This window comes from Gambusia affinis, linkage group LG13 (genome assembly GCF_019740435.1).
Source record: "Gambusia affinis linkage group LG13, SWU_Gaff_1.0, whole genome shotgun sequence".
In the NCBI taxonomy this organism is placed as follows: Eukaryota; Metazoa; Chordata; class Actinopteri; order Cyprinodontiformes; family Poeciliidae; genus Gambusia; species Gambusia affinis.
Genome location: NC_057880.1, coordinates 6864860 through 6883115, shown reverse-complemented (window position 1 = coordinate 6883115; position 18256 = coordinate 6864860).

Genomic DNA, 18256 nt, shown 5'->3' with positions numbered 1-18256 from the left:
CAAAAACACTTACGATCATCTGTTTTAAGAGTTTAACCACGAAATATACCTCAGTAGGTATTATTGAGCACATTGGAAACTGTCTTAGCACAGTTTTCCTCATGCCTGCTTTAGGGGGGAACAGACAACCAGGAGCTAAAGAAACTAAATGGCGCTCCTGTATTGGCAGCTCATAGCATGTCAGACAGAATTGTGTCTGGGTGTTTCCTCCTTCTGCATTTTGTTTTGAATACGTTAAATGTCTGGAAAAAGGAACGCTTGTCCAAATATTTGTGACGTTCCAGAGAAAAATGTGCAAGTAGGTGAATCTGCAAAAACTGAAGCGTAAATAGGCACAGGGCTCCCTTTGCTCTCCTGCAGGGCTGACTCTGTGTTTTTGTCCCATTTGATGGTGAGCGTCCTCCCAGTCTAAAATATTTTGTAGACTCCATGGATTGTTTTCCTGAGTTTTCCTATATTTAGCTCCAGCGATCATGCTATTAACTCCATGACCAGCTTCCATGTCTCTGCTGAAAAGTGTCGGTGTGTGGATGTTGTGGTCTAAACAACACAAAATGCTTACTTCTAACCTCAGTGTTACTGTCCAGCTCAATGCAGGAAAACAGAGGCATTAATCCCCTCATTAGGAAGCAGCTCGGCCCAATCGCTGGATCAATGGGATAATCTGGTTATTATGACAGAACATGAGTTATCTGGAGTTAAAAAAAAAAATTCTCAAGTATAAGTTTTGATCATTTTGAAATTGCTGCTAACCAATTGTTTGGTCATGTTATTTGCCTTCAGACTTTGCTATATTGAATAATAATAATAATAATAATAATAACAACAATGAGGGGGAAAAGCTGCTTCTTTTGAACTTTCTGAACAACGCACTGCTTTGTGTAAATATGCTCACTGCTGTTCCAGTGGAAAATCCCTGATTTTTGACACAAGGAAGTGCTCTGTTTTCAAATCCCATGCATGGGTGTTTGTCAAATTCTGAGTACCCACAATACAGGACGGAGATTTTTTCCAATAAATCAAAGCACAGATGGTACCTGCAGAACCTTGAGACAGATATTGAATTTTTTTATAACTACTGAAGCAATTTCAGTAGAGTTATAAAAAAGTCTTTAACCCAATAATTTTCCTCTATGTGGTGTGACCCGTACACTGAAACAAATAAAAAATGTGTTAATATAAAACTGAATTTACTGCCACAAATTATGATGATGTATTTTTTTATAATGCTTACACCGTTTTATAATTTTCTACATACCTTGTTTGGGGGGAAAAAAGTGAGTTGTTCAAGTCAAACCCAAACTAACATAGAAATACATAGAAATAATTCTATTATTGGCAAAAAGTATTTAGTAAAATTAAATCAATGTGTAAATGAAATGTTTTCTGCGGATACTTTTGTGTTTTGCTACAGAGAGCGTCGATTAGTATTACTTTAGTTTTTGTTTTTTGGGTTGTTATTTTTGTTGTTTTTTTTCTGGATTTGCAGCAGCCAAAGGAAAGCTGTATTTCTTATTTTGTAACAATAACTATGACTAATCGTGGTTATTACTTATGCTAAGGCTGATTGGTTTTTGAAATGAAGCCTGCTACGATTACAGATTCCACAGAAACAATAAAACACGGACACCTGTTCTCCTCTAAACAGCACTGGACCAGTTACGGCACGCAGAAAAACCATGAGGTCCTTTCCACTGTAGTCGCTGCAGATTCCACCTCCGGCAGTGAAGAGGAAGGTGGGAGAAGGAGCGCTGGCGTACTTGCAGGTGAGGATGAGCAGATCTGGGTAAATTCGGGGACCGGCACAATAACACGCACGTGTTTATTCATGTGTAGAGTACGCAGCCTCTCCTGTTGTTAGAATCTGTTGGCTCTGCGTCCTGGTGCTTTCATTTGAAGCTGGAATTTACCCGACTCTACCGAATATGAAACCAGCAGAAGTTGCAAAAGGAGCAAAGACAGAAATAGTTTATAGAGGATTCCATGCTACGAGTTAACTCTTGGAGGAAAATGAGTTTAAGAGCAACTCCAATTCGACAACTCTAATGCTGGTTCGTATTGCCGGTTCTTTCTAAGCTGCGCTGAGATCAGGGTATTGATTATCGCGATGCACAGTGGCTGCTGAAATGACAGCTGATCACACAGTAAACTACACCCAACATACTCTAATTTACTGTGTGTCAAAATGCTTTATTAGACAGCACTGGACAGAAAAAGTCATAGATTAGAAATGGTAAAAATATTTACTAAATAACCCTGGTTAATGATTCATGACAGTTTATGAGTCACCAACAGGTTGAGTTGCTTTGGTGGTGAATATCAGATGAGTAACTGTTACTTCTGACTGCCACTTTGATTTTGATTTTTTTTTAATGACAGTAGGACTCTAAAGTCTCAAGTATTTAGGGGTAGGAGTTTATAAGTTCTCACTTCTTCCTACCCCATTTTGAGCATGATATGTTAACTGAAACTAAAAATCTGTATTTTCTCTTCTTTCTTATGCACTTCTTGTTACTGTGCACTATTTTATTTTTATATTTGTATCATGTTCGAATAAAATTTCATTTCATTTCATACTGACTTTTGGTCAAAAATCAACACAAAGCAGCTATTTTCGACACAGAGATGATCCGGTAGTCATATAAAGCATCTCTTACATTTACAAATTATATTTCAACAATTATGTTCTGCCATCATTTTTCATAAAACTTTATTTTGTTTTTAGATTTGTCTTCAGTAAAGTTTCTAAAGTAACGTCTTCGACAATCAGCTGCACCTCTTTTGAACTCAGATGTCAGTCTAACCCCCCCCAGGCTGTGATTCAGTAAATCTCTGGCTGCTGATTGGCTCTTGGAGAAACTAAGAGGATGTTCAGAGTGGTGTGACCGCCCATAAAAGTGGACTCATCCCTATGGAAAGTACCTGAAATTTTTGTAGAGTCAGTGTGTGTGTTTGTGTTTGTGCAGGCTGCACAATGGTGTGCGTGCATGTGGGTGTGTGTGTGTGTGTGCGAACTTGCTGACAACAAATGTGTTCATGTTTATTGTAGCACGTATCTATTTGAGACAAGTAGAGATTCCTAGTGTTATGTCAAGATATGCCGAGATACAGACAGATGTAAATCACACTGAAGTAAAAAAACAAAAGAGTGTCGATGGTTTACGGATGATCCAGAAAACTTCTAGAGAAACACATTAGACTCCTGAAAATCTAATATGATTTTTTTTTTCATGACTAATTGGAATAATTCCTGAGAATTTTTCTACGTGTCAAAGAAACCAGGATATGAACTGGTAGATTCTGGGAACTGAAGCAGAGCAGAGGTTACAGGCTGAATATGGGGATCATTTCTTATCTGTTGCTTTTGTATTGCTCCTTTAAACAGTAAATAACTGCATGAGAAATGATGCTTTGCTACATTTTTATTTTTTTTTGTCTACATCAGAAAAATAATTTACCGGTTCTTCCCGTTTCTCTCCCTCTCAGACGCCACTGAGCAACACTCACAGCTGCTCTCAAACAGCGCCTGGTCGGAGGAGAGGAAGGAGAGAGAACCATGGCGAGGATCATCCGTCTGTCTCTGGAGCCTGAGGCATAATCGGACAAACCACTGAAGACTTCAGTGCACAAGAGATTCATCTTTTTCCCCAGCGAAATATGTTACTTTTGCATTTTCTGTGTCTTTTAATAGGCTAAGAATGTAAATTTTATGATTACTGTAATTTTTTTACTTGTTTGTTTGTTATTGAAGGAGTAAATCAGAGACGGCCAACTCTGGCTTACCTTAACTTGTCGTCTACGACACTTCATTGTAATCAGTAAAGACAATACCCACTTAAAGTGTAATAAAATTATTATTTTTAAAACATACTACATCTTATGAGAGCACAATGTAGGGAAATGTAAACCCAAAGTTCAGTCGAGGTCACATTTTGATGCGGTTTTGATTTTGTCGCTTTTCCACTTTCATCTCACAATTATGTGTAGTGACCATATTTTGATGTCCAACAAAGTCCCAAAACACTTTAATCAAACACTTTTGAATGCTTCATCATGGTCTGTCCACATCTAAACATCTACTCCACATCCCACTCCTCCCTGAATCTAAACCTCTTCAAACAAGTGATTCACACATCAACGTATCCTTTCATGTGTTCATTTTTCCTCATAGTGTACCACTCTCCCATGCTAAGGGAAATCCCAGGACCAGACAGTCACACCACTTCCTGTATCCTAATAAACCTGCTAGCTTCGACCACTGTCTGCTGAGAGTTTACCCACATGCGGGTCAGAAGTTTGCCTCAAGATTTGACGCTCTAAGTAAATGCGGCCCAAAACTTTGCAAGTTTGACATCTTGAAAAATACAGTACACGTTATCTAAGTGATTAATTTGTGTGGTTTTGCATTTATAGGAAGAATGAGTTTCAGTCAGAGTTGTTTGGGTGTTGCCACTGAATTGTCAGACAGTTTAGTCAACCACTTCCTTAAACTCACACAGGACATGAAGGAAAGACGAGTCACTAAAACGCAGCGAACGTTTTATAGTATACAATAAGTTGTTTGACTCGTAACCCGGACAACGGAAGCTCTAGTTTTTTTCAGAGAATTGTCAAGTTTCCTCATTGGACTAGCAAGCTCAGTGCGGAGAAACCTGACTCCACAATGAGTCAAGTTCAGAGATCTCAACTCTTTCAACTTTTTTGGTGTGAATTTGAACGGAGACTGTAAATTAGGACGCCTTGTCACACTCCTAAGCCTCAGAGAGTTGAAGCTATGACACAAGTATGCCTCCATTTGACCAGTCGCCTAGTGGGGAAGTGGTGCAAAGTGTCCATCTTCAGTAAATACTTATTTAAATGGCAAACAGCAGAAAGTGTGAGAGTGAAGACCAGAAAACAGGAGGGGGAGAAAAAAAACACGACAAAACAAAAAGGAACAGGACAGTAAACTGGAAGGAGAGATGGAGAGGAGCCATTTTGCTTCTCTTCCACTCAACGTCATGGAGGGACTGAGACCAAAACCATTAACCCTGCTAACCAGAGCATATCGACCTTACCAGAACATGAGCCTGTGCCCAAATGCTGGTCCATGAGGTAAAAGTGGTCATGGAGCCACAAACAATTTTGACTGCCTGAACCGTGTCAGTCAAGGATTCATGGAGAACAGACTCTGCTCACTGCATGATTAGTGGGCTGAGAGAAGAATGAAGCGCTGCCAAAACAAGGATGCTAATTTTAAAGCCTCTGAACCAGCACACAAACAACAGAAACAGCTCTTCTCTAGATTTCCCTTCAATTGCAAGCTCGTAAACATTGTGTACATCCCAAGATAGTGTCTGCTTACTCTTTGTCTTTTGGAGCAGAGTTTTCCGTTCCATGTTGCATTTTCAGTGATGTCAAAAGCTTGTGATGTGGAGAAACAGGCGTCCGTACAAAGGCTTCATAGCCCAGCACTATTCGCCTATTTTACACAGGGAAAGAGGGATGAATACACAGATACAGTTTGACTCAGAGTGTGTATTGTGGGTTCAAATTTTGAGAAGAATGGACGTTGTTGTTAGGCTCCTTGTCAGGACAGTTTGCAGCCAGACGATTTCTTTCCTACGCAACTCTGCTCTATTACAATATCCCTTCACTGCTCCGCCTGGACTTTCTTCCATTCAAATGGATTTCTCCTGTAGAATCTTAACCTGGCCAATCAGTGAAAAGAAGAAGTTGGGAACAAAGATGTTGATTTTTTTTTTACATTGTTTCAGACTGTCTGTAGTTTTAGCAATGGCAGAAGAAAAAGTGAATGAAGCCAGTAAGTCCGTGTTGGCTGAGCTTCCAGATATTAAATCAATATTAACGGCCATCTTGATAGACTTGTAAAAACTGGTAAAAACCAGCACTTTGTTCCATACAGAGGCTTTGGACCCTCAGTTGTTAGGAAATGATTGCTTCCTGGAGACATGGACTGCGTTGTTGTTTTAAACTCGGCCCAATCGCTAACGTTTGACCGTGACATTTGTAATATGCCAGTCTGATGCTATGAAGCTAACTGGAAATTGTGTGTGCTGCAAATAACCATCCTCCACTGTGAAGAAAGAAGTGCCAAGCCGAACACGATGGCTGTTAATGGCTGCCATTGTTCACAGCTCCTCTTTCTGTTCGCTGAAATTTTACTGGAGAAATCCACTTCAATGGGAGAAAACCCCGACGGAGTCCTGAAGAGAGATGAGAATAGAGCAAAACTGCGTAGGAAGGAAATGGCACTACATAACTATCATTATTTATATTCATATTATTATGGGTAGAGATCCTAAAAGGGCTCTAGCCCAGGGAGACATGTGCTCCTCCATGTTCTTCTGCTACCTGCTAGCCTTCAGGTCAGATCCAATAACATCTCAGTTGCACTGAACTGAGATTTTAGGCAGTAATCAGACAGCATTCACCACAGAAGAGGTAGTGAGTTTATCAATCAATCAATCAATCAATCAATCAATCAATCAATCAATCAATCAATCAATCAATCAATCAATCAATCAATCAATCAATCAATCAATCAATCAATCAATCAATCAATCAATCAATCAATCAATCAATCAATCAATCAATCAATCAATCAATCAAATTTTATTTGTATAGCACATTTCAGCAGCAAGGCATTTCAAAGTGCTTCACATCAAATCAAACACAAAAACACAATGCAACACAGAATCAACAATAAAAACACAACATCAAGTCAGATTCCGTCAATAAATTTGTAATTGATTACGTTTTGAATACAACTCTAAACAAGTGGGTTTTTTGTTGAGATTTAAAGGAAGTCAGTGTTTCAGCTGTTTTACAGTTTTCTGGAAGTTTGTTCCAGATTTGTGGTGCATAGATGCTAAATGCCGCTTCTTCTCATTTGGTTCTGGTTCTGGGTATGCAGAGCAGAACCAGAACCAGAAGACCTGAGAGGTCTGGAAGGTTGCTATGACAACAGCAGATCTTTAATGTATTGTGATGCTAAACCATTCAGTGATTTATAAACTAGCAACAGTATTTGCCAGTTTATAGTTTATTTATAAACTAGTGAGAATGCGAGCAGCGTTCTCACTAAAACGCTGAGAACGCTGAAGACGGTGACCTGTGACTCTCACCAGAATGCTTTCCTGGTTCCCCCAGTCAGAGCAAACATTGTAATGGTCTCTCTGTTGGGTTTACCAGGGAATCTCAAAGGCGAATGTTGATGTTCGCTCTTGGTGCCCTGCATGTCTGAATGCAGCTCAACAGGGTCAGCGCCGTGGGGATTACCAAATTTCTTTTAAGGACTCCATTAAAATATTTCCTTGAGCCCTTCTCTAAAAGTTGTAATCTAATCCATTCGTCTTTTCTAAGCATAATCTAAGCATTTATGATAAAGAGACTGTTTCTTGCAGGTACAAATCAGAAGGATGAAGCATGTTTACCTTAATGTGTGTGATATAGTTTCCACTTTCAAGCAGAACTTGAAAGTGGAAACGTTCAAGTTCACACACCCCACTACCAGCTTCTGTGTATCTGCATGTATGCATAATGGCTGATAGCAGGTGTGTGTGTGTGTGTGCGTGTTTGTGTGTGTGTGTGTAGACATTAACTTCCAAAAATGGTTGAAGCTACCAGGAACCGAGTTGCTTTCACAGTCATGTTACTGCTTATACTATTTTCTCAGAAATATTTACACAAGCAGCAGCATTGCCTCAGTTTGTGGCATACAATACCATAGTCATACCATAAGTCATGAATTGAATTTGTTGCGAAATTAGAACAATTCACCGGTAAAAAAAAAAATAATAATCACTTCCTCTTTTGGGTTCCATTTCTGGGAAATCAAGGCATCTCTCAAGGTACAGTCAGTTATCTGAAACATGTTTTTGTCACTTTAGTGCCAGTAATCGTCCCTCTTTGCTCCATGTGATTCTTTTCAAAACGCTTCCAGTTTTATTTCTGGGGATTTTGAGAAATAACTTCACATGAACAACTCAGCCGAGCTGCTTAAACTAGTGGTTTTACCAGCTGACACAGCTACGATGTGGCTTGTGTCTACGGTGGCCCTGGAGTGCAAAATGCAAATTTAAAACCGGAAACAAAGACATTTCAGGACAGTCATTTCTGAAAACACAAAAACGAAACAGGAAACCAAGTCTTAGAGCACATGATTCTTAACAATACAGCTTTTTGGGAAAAAGGAAATTTTTGCAATTACAAAACAGAAACAGCTGAGACAGATTAGCAATCATGAAACTAAACGGAGAAAAAAAAAATCAAATCAAAACAAGACTGATTTGTTTAACATTATGTCCAGATATATTTACTTAATGTGTTTTTCAGGAACAACCGAGAAACATGACAGGGCTACACTTTCACGTGTTTCATAGCTGTTTGTGCCGCAAAGCCACAAAAGACAACTAAATACCCATTAATAGTAATTTCATGTACACCATTAAATGCACACCAGTAAGTACTTATGGTGAATATACAGTAAATAGTTTTGTGTAACTTGGTTGATTCTCACTCACTCCAGATGTTTGTGCTAGATAGCAATTGTTTATATTTTGAACTTTTAAAACACGCAATGTAGTTTAATGTGAGCACATTATGTGAAAAGAAACTATTTTACAAATTTAAAATGTTTTCATTTCAAAGTGCATTTTTTTAGGCACAATGGGTTTTTTTTTGCACAGTTTACTTACATAAAATTGTGAATAAATTCTAAATATATATATATAAAACAACATTTACTTTAACAGAAGAATGTAATGGTCTGTTAATGTGTTAATGTAAATAAATAAACCTTTAATGTTTCTTACTAAGCACAGCTGACTGTGCATTTATGGTCATAGTTTTTAATTTTAACTCATAATTTTGCTCCTGTTGATATTATTTTAAAGTCAAAGTAGTTTTGAATTGGTAGTGAATTGCTATGCTAATCTGTAGCGTGGTTATCCCTATTTTTGCTCTGACTCATTGATGATCAGGCTCATAACTTAGTGCAGTGTTTTCTATTGATCACATGCATGCGACATGTACACCAAAGATTGCTCTGCTGCATCACAAACGTACAGCTACATATGTTGTAAATGCTGGAAAGCGTAATGACCAATGTTTAAGCTGCGCTAAGCGTAGCGCCCCGTGCCTCACCAAAGGGAGCAGAGGAGGCCGCATGACAAACAGAAGGCCTCTGCAATCTTCCTTTCATTTCTATCTGTAGTGTAAAATCCAGATTTTGTAATAACAAAACGAAAAAGACATGGGTGAACTATTGAAGGTTTGTGAGCAGCAAAAAATTAGAAAGTAGTCAGCTCAGTTGAAACAAACCACCCGAAAAGCGGCTGCATGTCTCTAGGGTCACGGCCGATAAGACACTAAAGCAACTCAAAGCGATTTAGATGGAAATTCACGAGAACAAGCTTTCAATACAAAGAAATGAAACGCAGCTCCTCAAACCAAAACTTCAAAAACGTTATACCTGGGATAAATAAACACAGTAAACACCCAAAGTCCTATCTACTGCACATGCCTTTCGCTTTAGTCAGGTGTTGCTCACGTTATTGTCCCTGGAGCTCAGTTTGAAATATCCACCTCTGGTTGCCTGAGGTGATAGATAGAGCAGCTTTGATACATTTGTTTTTGAAGATGTGAAATCCTTTGATTCAGAAACCTGCGGTCGAGTTTGTGCAACAGTAGTTTTTTCCCCCCCCCCCTCAGTGGGATTTAAAAGGTCTTTCACCAGCCTCACAGAGATTAGGCGTGTTTTTTTTTTTTCTTCTAACATCTTGCTTTACAGTAAAATGGTTGCCGCAATTTAAAAGTGACGTAATGAGACACGTGGGGTGAAAAAACAATGCCACGATTTCCCAGCTTTACACTTTTGAAGCTGGACAGTTTAAAATGATGCTTTGAACAGTTTACGACTTAGTCTTTTTTATTTTTGAAGTTAAGGGACATGGTAGCTTCTTCTTTCTTGAGGGAATGCCAAAAGACAGAATGGCTCTGTGTCACTGAATGACATGTTTACCCTTCTAGCTGCCAGCAATTATATGCTGTGAGGAATAAACTTGTCTTCAAGCCTCGGGGCACGAGAACGGTGTGTGAACCGATCTCAGGGCGTATAGTCAAAACAACTGAACCACGAATGGAAATACGGCAGATGTTAGAAATATACGTTTCACGGTTTCTTAAGAAAAATGGAAAACCTGCGTGTGAGTTCACAAAACCTGCATGACTTTAATCGCTTCTCCTGAGAACAAGTTACCAGGAATTTGTGACACGAATAGTTAGCTGAGCAGAACCAGCCTCGACTGATCCTACCATCAAAAATGACTAAATCAGGCAATTATATGAAGTCCCGGCCAAAAAGTGGCAAAACAGCTGCCCAACTGTGTACTCCTGAACATTTATCTGAAGCAGGATAAAAATGAAACAGTTGACCAACGACTGACTAATACGGTCTCGTCCAAACCAAGAAGATGAATACAATGTCTGAGCTTGTTCTGCCATTTCACAGGTGATGGAGCTTATTGTTTATTTCTTCATACCCCAGGGCAGAATTTCGTGAAAACTGTCTTCATTCAACCAACCGAGAATCTTGCTTTGAACAGGAAAATCAACACACATACCTCGAAATATCAATGTTAAAAAAAAATAACAATTATCTGTCAAAGCACATTTATAAGCATCTCACTAATGAATATGGAAATCATTTTTGGTTTCATAGCAAAAAAATGTATTTTATTTTGGCATCCACGCTGAACAGGCGACAGTTCAGATTCAGGATTCGTTGTCAGCTGAACTCCTCCGGTGCACCTGCGACCACAGGTGGCGCTGTTGCTGTGAAAGCTTTGTTCTGTGGGAGGGAGACTGAAAACAGCCAAGACCAAAATTATTCATGGGCGTTCCTGATTTTGGATTTTTTTTTTTTTTTTTGCCATTCAGCCAAGAAGAATGTTTCTTAAAAGTAATGAGACGGGTATTTCTCATTAGATAGTAAAAAAAAAAATAAAATAAAAAAGTGTTTATCTGTTTATCAAAAGAATGAAAATGGCAAGTCTAAAATGATTTTATGCCTTTATAATTATAGGCGGAAAAAAAAGTTTTCTTGGGGAAATCTGATATTTTCTGACCAACATGACTCCACTGGTGTTTTATTCATCCTTGGAGATGAGCTCAGAGTCATTGAGTTGTGAAGGTCTCCTTTCCATCACCCTAATGTTTAGCTCTCTGCCGATCCTCTATCAGATTCAGGTCGGCACTCTGGATGGCTCATTCCAAAAAATGACTTAAAGTTGAAGACATATGGTAAAATTCAAAGATGAAGCCAATATAAGACACATAAATATAAAATAATAGCAAGTGCAGTTGATTCCTAAATTTTATGCCAGCCTTTGTAACATAAAAAATAAAGCCTTTTGTTTGTGTATTGCACTGTGTCCATTCATCACCGAAATGGTAATAAAATAAATAGATTTTGGTTCCAACATGACAAAATAGAAAAATAGAAAAGCCTCATAGTACTCTACTCAGCTGACTAAGAGAAACGTCTTGGTAAACACCATGCCCACGCATTTTCAACCAAACAAAGTCTGGGTTTGATTAGAGTATTTTTATGTTCCTCACTTAAACTCTGCAGACTAGGATGACCCAGTCACTCAACCTGAAAGCTTGACTGTAGTGTTTCCTACATTAGAGGAGCAGCCTTTAGTGGGATGTCACAGCCGTAAACAGGAAGTTAAGTTGAGCACGAGAGCCAGCACAGGAAGTGTATCACTCAGACAGTTTATCATTTCCAATAACTCACGTCAGGTTGCTACCTTTTATGGTCACTTACAGGTTTACAGAAACAAACCATCACACTCTTATTGGTGGTAGTTTACGCTTCTGTTTACATGCGATTTTTGACCCTAGGAGTAACTCTAAGGCACAGTTGTTTTCGGATGTAACATATCAAAATACGACCAAACCGATGTTTTGACCTGTTTCTTTTTCTTTTTTTAATTTGCACAAAAATGTTACAATTTTAACAACCAGACTGTATCATGCTAAAGATGACTTATGATCTGAGATCTGAGACACAAAAAAAGATGTGTGTTCCCCTTTACATGCTGGGAAATTATTGTTTTTTTAAGCAACAAATGAATCCTTTATCAAATTAACTAAATTAATTTGATAAAGGAAACATGGCTCTGAACCCAGGGCATCACTACATCAGGTGGCGACATAAGAAAACAGAATTTGTGACGTGGACGTATTGTCCCTCTAAAGGTCCATTTTTTAAGGAATTTGGACCACATCCGATTATATTTACACCATAATTGAACAAAAACAGGTCAAACCTCAGCCAGATTGTTCTACTCTAAAGGGAGAGTTTAAGATCCTGAAAACACACAAAAGAGGCTTTTTTTTTTTTTTTTTTAGATATAGAAGCTCCTTAAAATTTAGCCAAGCTGGGAATTTCTAGTGTATCAATGGATTATGCACTGAATTATTATTACATTGGTAACAAGTTTTTTTTTTTTTTTATTTATTTGTGAAACTTGACTCCATTCATAAAATGACAACCTCTAGTTGCACTGATTTGTTGCCGCAATAGCAACAAGAGCTGCGGTTCCTCTGCAGGTTAAAGTTAATGACTAGAATGACTAGATGTAAACGGCCAGATTTCATTTTCTACAGCTGCACAACTATTATATAAAGAGTAGGATGCAAAAACAAAAGTTTTTTTCAAAGGCATAATATACTGATTTAGACAAAAAAAAACTCTGTACAAGGTGTATAAACAAAGCAAAGGAGAATATTTTGTGTAAAACGTGTGCATGCTTGACTTGAGTGCTGAGTTGTAGTGTTTGTTCATTCATCAAAAAACACCTCAGTCTTTGTGTTTCAGTTTTACTCCATTCCAGACAAAATGAGTCGTTTTAGGTACATCTAATTTTCTTTTTTTCTTTTCTTTTCAAAGTTTCCAGCTAATATTTTACTTTGTTTTCCGTGTAACCTTTTTGTCAAGTTGATTTCTTTGGACTACCTCAATGTCCTTCTGCAAAAATCACCCAATGGGCCGTCACAGCCATTAAAAATGAATTACAATGTACCTTTCTGGTTAGGTCATGACATATTGCCCACCAGACTTTGGCCAGTACGTCAGATGGTTTTGTGGCTCAGAGTAGGATACAAAGAAGTTTGGTCATTGATAATGTAATTTGTCCCTTCCAGTCTCTCCAGGTTCTTTTCATTAACCATCTACATTCGTTTTTGTTTTTCTTTTCTGCAGAATTACCCGGAAATCTTTGCAAGGTTCACGGTGTGCCTCAGTGGTTTTATGTAGCTCACTAAAGAAAGACATGTGAATAAAAACCAGGCAGAAAAACAAGTAGTCGTACTTTGTGCCTTAGATAAACACTGTTGGTGCAGGCTGACGACTACTACAATGTTGTTTTTGTTGTTGTTGTTTTGTTTTTACTGAAGGGTCCAGCATTAGAAAGCTGGCTAATTATCCAATTACATATCAATTTCCAACAACACAGCAAGACAAACCTGACTAAAAGGAAGGTTTTATACCTGGCATTTCGTTTTATAGAAGGTGAGCCGTATGCAATGTGAGTTTAATTGATTTTCAGTCTCAGTCTGGCCAATGCAAATAAAACAAATCAGGTTTAAACAGCAAAGACTAAACGGGAGAACCGGGTCCAGCCAAAGGACCGCTGCTGCCAAACGTTGACTGGCTAGCGTGTTCTCATTGATTTGTGTACCATTGACGGAACAGCCTTGCGTGCTTGTGACAGGTTAGTCAAAGATGGCTGAGTAAAACAATTTTTTTTTTTTTGTTGCTGTCCGTGTTTGTTTCCTGCCTTGGCTTTTCTCTGTTAAAATGTGTTTGGGGGGCTTTCGGGGATCCTGTTTTGGAAACTACCATAACAGGCAGAACACCTCATCTGTTTATTAGAGGAGTTTCTCATGTCTGTTGTAATTAGAGACCAGAATAAAGCCTGGATGCGACGTCTTGCTTCCGAACGTACCTTCCTGAGCTCAGCTGACCTGTAGCTGTTTTTGCCGACTTTAGCCGGGACTTATTAAAGCGACACTAAACACATTAAATGAGTTTATCTTTATGGCTCCGTTCTGAAAATGTGTGTTTATATTAAATTTAACTGCTCTGGAGCTGCATATCTTGCCTGTAAAGAAATAAAAAAATAAATAAAAAAGTGATGCAACACTGAGCAAAACAGCTGCAACCTTGAGCTGGGCTCTGTGCTGCAGCTCCGCAAACAGTAGTGCTTTAATACTACACACAAAACAGAGTCCTGTACGCACACACACGCCCCGCACACACACACATTTTGTCAGAAATATTGACCCTTCTAAGGAGATAAGACTTTCTTATCACTCTAGTTATTAAAGGAACATTATGTGTAACAAAAAACTTTTTTTTTTTCAAAGAACGTTTAATGAGTAGACTAAAATCTTCAAAATAAAGAAACAGGGTCACATGATGCAAGCCTCTGTGACATAGCCACGCATAAATACTGCAAAGACTTGTAATGGCAGCTGTCCTACAAACAACTGTAGCTACAGTATATTTTTAGGACAAATTTCCACCCTGATTGTGGGTCGCTAAATAGTGTTTTGTGCTTTCTGTAAGTTGTACTTAGACATCTTTTAATTGATTTAATCAACTTCTTCCTGGCCTCTTTTCAGACGTACTCACCCAATAAGTGGTGTGTTTGTTTGTAATTTAACTATGTAGGCTATGTGTCGCTGCTGCGTAATACGGTGTCGCATCCACGCAGGGATATGAATGAAATAAATTCATTCATTCGCATGACCGTGTTTAACAAAGATTATCAAACATCCGGAGTCGTGAAAACATTCAGCTCAAGATTTCAAATTGAGACACCTTGTGTTCAGATTGAGTCCTGGTCATTTCACCATTTTGTTTGTTTGTGGTTTTGGTTGTTTTATGCTCGGCTTCCTGTGTACCAAAGTGAGCAATTTTACTCTCTGATGGTTGGTATTCATGATACGTGAAATCGTACCACAGTGGGGTTATGCCACCTTTGACAAACCACAGCTTAAAGCAATTTTTGCTATGTATTCGTTGCCTAGTGCCAGACACTGTGGTTATTTGACTCCATTTAGCTGCAACCAGCATTAACATCAAATGTATCGTTTGAACTCATGTCATAGTCGTTCCTCTCTCACAACAAATCTGCCCCTGGAAGATATCAGATAGAAATAAAATAAGACACAAATAATCCATCCATCCATTTTCTATTCACCCTTGTCCCTAATGGGGTCAGGAGGGTTGCTGGTTCCTCTCCAGCTACATTCCGGGTGAGAGGCGGGGTTCACCCTGGACAGGTCACCAGTCTGTCGCTGGTCAACACAGAGACATACAAGACCCACAACCATTCACACACACACTCACACCTAGGGAGAATTTAGAGAGACCAATTAACCTGACAGTCATGTTTTTGGACTGTGGGAGGAAGCTGGAGAACCCGGAGAGAATCCACCATGCACAGGGAGAACATGCAAACTCCATGCAGAAAGACCCCGGGCCGGGAATCAAACCCAGGACCTCGCAATAGTACTAGTCGACCTTGAGTCACGCTCTGACTAAATCAGCGAGGTCATTATTTTTATGTTTTTTTTTTTTTATGCAGTTTGGCTGACCAGGCCAACATTAAAGAGTAATCTCTATACTCTTGTAATGAATATCTGAAAGAGTGGAAGTTTCTTAAAGAGACAGAGGCCAATTTCAAGGCATCAGTTTGCAAAGAAGATTAATTGTGCTATGAAATATTAGTGGACCAGGGGGTCCTTTTTGTGGGCTCTAGTGTCCCTTATTATATGACAGTAGGCTGACAGGAAAGGGGGAAGACACGCGGCAAATGTCGTCGGGTCCGGGAATCGACCCCGCGACATTTGCCGCGTCGAGGACTCCAAGCGTGGGGCGCGCTACCCTCTACGCCACCGGAGCACGCCCCGAGAGGATGTTTCTTAATGTCGGATCGCAGTAGAGGAATGTGTGTCCGCCAACTGATTCAATAACGGGCTTTCATTTCGGCCGCGCTGACATCACGTCGCTGCATCAGACAGCACCGTTGGCAAACAGTTGCATCGTTGTCAGATAGCTAGATTTCAGTGAATTTCAACTTTGCATGGGAAACAAAACCAAACATCTGTTTTGCATCGCAGCCTGGAACCGTCGGCTGCCAGCATGTGGCGACAGGTGTGCCCTGACATCATGATGTTACTGGGAAGTGGGAACTGAGCGCAGCGGTAGCTGCTGAAAACCAAATGAATTTCCGTAAGTGGGGAAAATTTAGAGGAAGATGTTTTCTTTGTAACTGGTAGCATCTTCCACAGCTGAGCAAATTTGAATCTAAATCACATGGATGCAAGTGTCAGAGTGATGTAAGTTTTTATCTATATATATATATATACAAACATACATCTTACATTAAACAAACTTGAATTTAACCATCATGTTGTGTTGTCTGTTGTGTTTTATTTGCAGGTTGTGCCTAAAACAAGCCAAAGATGAACAGTAAAAGCCATTAATTGAATTTTATAGAAAAACAAGTTACAGTCACTGCAGTGACCTGATCTTCATCCCGCTAAAAGCTCTGATCCGATCTGCAGTCAAAATCTGTTTGATATATATGTTGTTGTTTTTCTTATTAAATTTAGTTTTGGGTTTTCTGCAGGCCAAAATGCACCAACACTAATTTATTACCTACTTCAATATGTTGTGAACACGACTTCAGTCCACGTTTAGAGCTTGATGTAAACATTTTTTCCTTGAGAAAAAGAACGTTAAAATCTTCTGTGCACCATCAAGTTCCAGAATGTGATTCCAGAATCTGCTAAACAAAACAGACATGGTTTTTAGTACACAGAAAGACATTTTTATGCCATTTAAAACTTTTGAGTTTTCAGCAATTCCCTTTGAATTGCTGTTACATCACTTTTCTGTTATCTGATATCCATAGATCTGACCTTTATGAACATTGTCCTCGTCACCGCTTGACAAATCTCTGGATGAATCCACTCTATGAATTACTCCTATTGTGTTGGTCTTTACCATCTCGGGTGTGGAAACCTCTCGTGTTTGAAAAAGTAGCACCGCAAACTTTCCCCTTTTAACTTGCTAATACAAGACACATGACAAGGAAGAACTCCTTTTTGTGTTGCGGCTTTTCAACACAATGCGAATATTGTTTTGTTTTGTTTTTTCTTTCCTTTGGCTTACGCTCCACAGGCGCGATATCGAGTAGAGGAAGGCAATAAGACCGAAGGTCTTTGACCACAGCATCCTGAATATGTCTCCCCTTGGCCCTAAAAGCCACAGCAGCAAGAGTTTATTTGAGTCGCTGTGTCAAGCAGGGCGAAGTTAAGAGGGAAAACAGTAGCGGTGAGGAAACTATGTGTACACCTGGTTCCTGCGGTGTCTCACACCCTGGGTAGCGATAGCTTAAAGGGGACAGATGTTTACCACGAAGCCATTAAAAAGTAATGTCAGGGCCAGAGTTACAGGAAAAGCTTCGCATCAACCTCACAAGACAACAATGGAGACAAGTTGTTAGCAGTTCAGTTGAGAAAATTAACAAACTCCTCAGTCATCTACAATAGAGTAAAGGTTTCACAGATGACATAGTTTTAGCTTTGCATGTAAAACCTGTGTTGAATAATCCAGTTCGGCTTTTATTTACCCATAGTGCAGTTTCAGGGGGTGTCTGGTTCTAAGGTGGTCTCAAAGCCGAACAAAAGCGTTGAAAACTTTACATTTTTTTGTGTTTTCCCAAATATAATAAAGGTTTGTTTTCAAGAATCCCTGCATCACAGCTCAGGTCGGATCGGTTAATTGGCAACATGAACCAGATGCTCACTTTGCCAACCTTAGCAGCTAGTTGGTTAACAAGTGCTGACAGTTTATTTGTACCTTCAGCGTCTCACCGCTGCTGCTTCCTTTTTCTACAGAACACAACACAGAACCCCATACAACAGTAAGTTGTATGGGGTTAGATGATTTACAAGTAGCAGAGACTTCTTCTTGCTTTTGAAACTGCTTGCTATCAAGACATCCTCATTTATTGCCTTTCAAGAGCTTTGGTCTTCTGAAACGTAGGGGGAAAAAAAGCCAAGCAACTCCAAGAATGGGGCTCAAAGTACCAGCTGACACTTATTTCACCAGCTGACGTCACGCATGGACTTCAGCTTTGTAATGATTGACCATGCAGAATTCACTTTC